The sequence below is a fragment of the Piliocolobus tephrosceles genome, chromosome 1 (genome assembly GCF_002776525.5).
Source record: "Piliocolobus tephrosceles isolate RC106 chromosome 1, ASM277652v3, whole genome shotgun sequence".
NCBI lineage: Eukaryota > Metazoa > Chordata > Mammalia > Primates > Cercopithecidae > Piliocolobus > Piliocolobus tephrosceles.
In genome coordinates, this window is record NC_045434.1 from 94,037,568 (window position 1) to 94,044,103 (window position 6,536).

Consider the following 6,536-nt stretch of genomic DNA (forward strand, 5'->3'; position numbering starts at 1 on the left):
TTTTTGTTTGGTTTTGTCTGGGTGTGGTTGACAACCCAGTCTCCCACCACACCTGCTCAAGGATAAAGGTGAGTAGGGCATCTGTCTTTATTTCCATGGAGAAAGAGCTATCAGCCATGAAGGAAGCAGAAAACTCCCCACCACCATGTTAACTGGGATTGGTTTGTATACCATTGTTCCAGTTTCAAAAAAGAAACTACCTGGATGGTGGCAAATGAGACAGGCTCTCCAGAGAAGGGGCAATTTCACACATATTCTTGTCCATGGTAACTAACACTATGCCTAAAGCATAGTGGGTGCCTAGTAATTGATCAATTAATAGAGATCTGTGTACCGTGAGTGTGTCTGCAAGTCTGCATTTGCCATCAGGTAGATTGAGGGCATTACGGATGGCGAGTGAGGGTCTTGGTAAGTTGTGTGTTCTGTGGGATCTGTGAGGGAGGGGGAGGGGAGAGTTATGTCTATTGTGTTGTGTGTTCGTGACTATTTGATAGCTCCTTTGACCAGAGGAGACCCTTCTACTAATTAGATACAGCAGGCCTATAACAGTATAACAGCTGGAGTAAAATGGGTGCATTAGGTGCCCTTTGGGCTTGGCCCACCAGCTTCAGCATCCCTGAGAAGGTCTCAGTTGGAGTAGAGTCCTCTGATTCCAGCACACTGCAGTCAGCTGAAGTGTTCTGTAGAGCGGTGGACTGCAGACCCCACCCTGAGTCTTCCAGGGAATTTCTAGGGGGCTGTGGGGAGAGCACATCGATGCCCTGGTGCTGATGTGAGACTGTAAGTGTCTCGATTAGCCTAGGAGCCCGCATTTTTTGCCAGTGCCCATCCCCACCCCCATCCCTTATAGCCCTGATGCCCACCTATTGTCTGTGTGCCTGAAGAGGCCCAAGTAGAGGAAAACATGGCCAGAATTACGCTCTCTGGATGCAGCTCTTGGATAGATCTTTATAAATCAGGTTCCAGAATACATTTTGGCAGTCAAGCACTTTCTTGAAATAGTCAGGTAATTAAATAAAAAGCATATATTTTTTCTTTGTTTCAGTTACCAGGTTAATTTGCCTTGAAGACACAGATGAAAGCTGCATTTGGGAGAGGGTGGATTCAGATATTTATTTGTCTTATAAGTGCATCATTATGAACAATATCATACTTTTTTTGCTATAGAAATCTGCATTGTCTGTGGGATAGTGACAAAAACAAGAATTAGCAGTAAAAAATACTGAGGCTGTGTGATATATATATATATATATAATATCTATTCATGTGGGCAGAAAAGGTAGGAAGTATAGAGAAATAATCTGGAGGATATCGTCCCTAAGGATGTCACACTTCTTCCCCATGAGAGTGGTATTTTCCTCCTATTGAGGGGCCAGCTTGAGAATTCCTTGGGCCTGTGTAAGCACTGCCTTCCTTGCCTACTCCCAGTTCTATTCTTGAGCACACACATTGCTCACTTGCCTGAGAACCTTATGTGTCTGGGAGGATGAGAAGAAGGTAGCAGAGATGGTAGAGGGTTGGTTGGTTCATCCAGACTGAGTCCTTTCTGCAAGACCCTCAACCATCGGCAAATGGCCTCCTTAAGGGGCATAAGCGTGAGTGTGCAAGGGTGCTGCGCATCGCACGCACGCACACACACACATACACACACGTACACATACACACATGCACACGCACACACACACATGTGCGCACACACATACACATACACGCACGCCCGCGCACACATGCACACATACTCAAACTTACCAACTCAGACCAATGCAACAACAAATCCACAGATATTCCCAGCAGTACCACCTCCCAATGCTTGCAGCTGTATATCCCGGCATACATACCCACTCACAGTTATTTAAGCTCCTTGGGTCCCCATTCACTATAACCCACACTCCTCTTCTTTCTCACCTCTGTTACCCAGGTACAAGTATCCCTGTTCCCTTCTCCAACCAATCATCTCCCCCAAGGTCAATTGGCCTCCAACTCTGTCCTAAAGAGCCTATGGGAGAAGGGGAAAGAGTTCCCTGTATCCCCAATGCCTTTCCTCTTTGTCACAGAACTGGAAGCAGGGTGGCCTATCATTGACTCTGTAGGTCTTTCTACAATTGGAGTAGACCAAAGTCAGGGGCTGAAAGCTGGAAGAGACAGAGAGTGGGGTGGAGGGGTACAGAGAACAGGAGAAAACATAGGTGAGACAGGGCCAGTTTTCCTTTTCCTCCCCCACCCACTCCACCATCAGAAACAATAAATAAGAAAATAAATACCCCAAAAGCCATAAGTGGCCACCTACGATGACACCAGAAAACAAATGAGGCTGCTTCTTCTTGGATGTCCAGCTCCTGTCAAGGAGGAGAATGCAAAGGTTAAAGTCCTTTGAGAAGAAGTCCAGCCTTCTTTCCCTGACAACCCCCGGCCTTCCTGTCACTCTCTCGGCCACTCCTTTTCTCCTAGCTCTGTATCTTCAGGACCTGCAAAGTCTATGTTCCCCTCTTCAATCGCCAGGCTTGAGGCTGCACAGGGGGATAATGAGAAAAGCCTAGACATGCAGGTAGGGCCTCCGGCCTGGGCCTGTCAGCTCCATCTTGCCTGGGCAACTCTAACCCAGCCTTATCCTCACAGCCTCTCCCATCTCCATCCAAAACCTTTGGGCCCAGGGGTTTGGCCCTGTTCAAACAGCCTGTGGAGATCTTACACTTAAATCTAAAGAAGTAATCTCCTGCCCAGTGGACATTATCTCCTTGCAGATTCCTGCTGCCTGGGGTCTATGGGAGAGCATGCTTAGGATAGAATGAAGGAGCTGGGGTTAGAGATATATTTTTGTCTGTCTAGATCTAATGCAGTGTAAACTGTAAAATGTTATGCACATTTATGATATTCTCAATCATGTTATCTCTCTAGCTTTCTCCACTCATCTCTGTCGCGACTTATCTACCTATCACCTATCCATGTATGTCTTTCAGGATCCTGTAGTGATCAATTTTCTCCCTCTCTTTTTCATACACACAAAAGGTGTGAAGACAAAGCATTTAATTTTTATTAGTGTTGGATGGGAACCCAGTCTCAGTACTTTATAGTTTTATCTTTCCAGAATTTGGCTATCAGGTTAAATTATGATTTGGGGGAGAGGCATGTATACTGCAGGTGACCTAGCTCCTAAAATACTGTGATGAGTGTTTTTACACATATATGTGTGTGTGTTTGTGTGTGGGTTGGGTATGCTGGTGACTTCTTTCATCTCAAACTCAATTCCACAACTAATTTTTTTTTTAAGTCAGGAAGATAACCTACCTAAATGTAGGAAAGCAGAAAAAAGGGGGGCTGGGGAGCAAGGACAAGCCTTACCTCCAAGCCTGATTTCTAGGAGGGGTGCTTTAAATGCCCCCTCCCCACTTCTAACACTCACAAATACTCACTTGACTCCCGGCCTTAGCTCTGCCACCCCTTCCATTTCATAAAGGGATGTCTCAGTCTGAAATTATCTTCATACCAAAGAAGGGGCTACCCCCACCCCCCACAAATTTGCTGACATGCTAGAAAACAGACATAAGGATGGCTCCTCCCTCCACCCTAATCAATGAGAGTTCTGGGGTCCCTGGGGCAGTTATCCGCCTCATCACTGATCTCTGCCCTGCCCCCCCCCCCAACAAAGCATACACAATGCCTAGGGAACATGGTGATGAAGAACACAGCCCAGCAGGCATGGAACATGTGTGTGTACGTATGATGGCTGGCAGCCTTAGCCTCTCCCAGCAATCTGGCCTCTGGGGTTCCAAGAATAGTCTGCTCCGCTCCAGCCTCCACTATCCCACAATGGCCCCAATCTTGTCTCCCAGAAAGCACAGTGTGGGTGGGGGACTAGGGGCAGGAAAAGTGCCTTCTTTCTATATCTCCTGGCCTTCCATAGGAAACACACACACACAGAGACACACACACAGACAGACAGACACACACACACATAAAACCCCTCCATTAGATGGGTGTGAAGAGGGTTGGGGTAGGGTTCTCTCCCCTTCTAGAACCTAAGCATTTTCTCCGACACCTCACTTGCCTTTAGGTTCCACTCAGCCCCTTTCCCACCTGCCAGCTCATACCATAGAGAAGGGGGGTACGGGGGGATTAAATTAATCTAAATCCTATAAAATGTTTTTGGATTGTTCCCAATTATGGTCTCCACCTTTCTTTCATGGGGGGACATCTGGGTCCTTTCCCCCCATGCCCAAGTCCCTCAGACTTTGTCCTCTCCTAAAAGCTGAAGTCTCTAGGTCAGAAAGGAATAAGAGCCAGATCGAGGAAACAAGGTCAGGAGTCCAAATACAGAACCATTTTTCCCCTTCCTTCCCATCTCCACTACAGTTTCCTTCCTGCCTCTCCTCTGGTGCAAGCATTAAGATGTTGACCATGTCTAGCGGAGAGAAGGGAGGGGCAGATTAATAGGATCAGTAGCACCGTGACCCTAAAGCCCCCCTACAATCCCATTGACAAACTTAGTGAGCTGTCTCCAGCCAGCATGGGCTGGGGGAAGGAGGGGAACCAGGAGCCACTCTGGGGCGGGTGGGCAGAGCCACTGCCTTGGGCTCAGCGATAGGTACCCAGGAGGCTGGAGGTGAGAGCCCTGCTGCCAACTCCACCTCTATACACATACCTCATCCATTTTGGGGACCCCTTAAATCTTTTATCAGCCTTTTCTTTCTGTGATGATTTTGCACCAGCCTCCATTAGCCAGTAGGTAAAGTAGGAAGGTTAGGGCGTCCTGACTGATTTTAGGGGATCTCTTCCCACTCCCAGCCTAGATGTCTGAGGGGGCTGGGATCCTCCCTGGACCCGAATGGGCACTTACCAGGCTTCTGTGAGGAGGAGACACTGTTCGGGTGGCCCCTGCGGCTGGACTGCCTCTCTCCCCCCAGCTCCTAGCCTCTTGTGGAGTGGAGGATGCAGCTCCGATGACGTAGCATCTGTCTATCCATTCAGGAATTTCGCTTGCCTCTCTCTTTCTTTCTCTTGCTGCTCTCCCTGGAAAGGCAGCAAAAAGGGGGTGCTGCCCCTCTCTGGAGACACTACCACCACCACCATCACCAAAATAACAGCCCACTCTGACGAAACCCCTCCTTCTTTCTTCCAATGCCTGTGTGGGCAGGGGTCTTTGTCACCTCCACTCTGCTTGCCACGTCCCCTACTGCCTTTTCTAACCTGAGGCAGGAAGAAGGGGCTAAGGGAAGCTATTGTTCCTCCAGGCCACCCTCATCCTCAAGGGAAGCAAGAGGAAGGGTGTGACAGAAAGACTTGGTACCTAGTCTCCGAGTTTTAATTCGCTTTGGAACTTGAGAGAGTGATTAAGTGGTGTGTGGAGGGTAAGGCGAGGAGCTGATGAGGAGTCATGGCAAGGTGACACAGTTTGCCATTTGAAGGCTCAGGGCATTCCAGGCCCCCCTTCCCAGGCCTCCCCTCAACTCCTTTCGTGGTCAGCTTAACTAATCACAAATCCAGATCTTACTTGTGAAGGAGACAGTGACAGTCGGAAGATGAAGGCTGGGAGCTGGAGGGGGGGCGCATCTTGCAGGGAGATGAAGGCCAGCACTTGGAAGTCTAGACAAGAGAAAAGAAGGGGTGGGACCACAGAGTCAAAGTGGGAGATAAATTATCTTTTTCTTAGAGGAGGGAGAGGAGTTTGGGGGTTGGTTTCCAGGGCTGGGGTCCCGATATTTGGTGGAAGCTGGGGCCCAGAATGGTACAATGGTCAGGTCTCTTTTCTCTCTCTAACCCCCACCCTCAGCCCCTCCCCTTTTCTCCCTCCCACTCTTCCTGGTCTGCATGGGAACTCGGTCTGAGCTCGACGTGACAGACAGCAGGCCTGCATGCTAATGAAGTTTGTCTCAAGTTCATTGTCAAAGCCCCCCCCTCCCCACGGCCCCCTCCCCTCCTCTCTCATATACAAATCTCCCTCCAACTTTTGTCCCACAGACCTGGAGGCCACTTGAGTCTCTGCTGGTTCCCCTCTCTCACCCTCCCCCACTGCTTTCAGTCTCCCCTCTCCTCACCACCTCCCTCAACTGGGGGCGGGAGGCTCTCTTCTCTCCCTGGTGCCTTCCCAGCCACCTTCTGGCCTGGCGATCCCTCAGCTCTGAATGAGGGATTCTGAGGGCTAAGGTCAGAGTCTATAGACTGGGTTCTTCTTTCCCCACCTTAAAGTAGGGAGACTTTAGAGGGGTGAGAAAAGGCAACAGACTCTCCCCACTCACTGTTCTCTGCCCCCCAATTCTCAGCCCTGTCCTGGCCCAGTCGCCCCATTCCAGCCCCACTTCCCCTCCCCCATTCCTCCCATTATGATTATTTTGCTCTCCCCTTGATTACATCTGCTTCACTAGCTCAGAAATAAAGATCCTTTGAGACTAATTTTGCACCCCCCTGCAACTCCCCACCCTTTCCCTCCCCCTTCTCTCTAGACCAGGGCTCCCGTTAGCTCCTTTCTCACCGGCTGGAAGACATTGAGTTCCTTGTCTAGGGAGCTGGGGGGTTGATGGGAGGGGGTGCCAGTGGAATGG

The 6,536-nt window shown here is 49.5% G+C and overlaps 1 long non-coding RNA gene across 1 annotated transcript; it reads right to left on the reverse strand.

Annotated features, from left to right (window-relative positions):
* Positions 1–1,087: 1,087 nt before the first annotated feature.
* On the reverse strand, positions 1,088–6,162 carry LOC111543796. Its single transcript, XR_002731952.1, has 5 exons — positions 5,958–6,162; positions 5,489–5,580; positions 4,835–5,007; positions 2,262–2,336; positions 1,088–2,132 (listed from the first exon to the last, which is right to left on the reverse strand). It is a non-coding gene; the product is annotated as an uncharacterized LOC111543796 (long non-coding RNA).
* Positions 6,163–6,536: the final 374 nt, after the last annotated feature.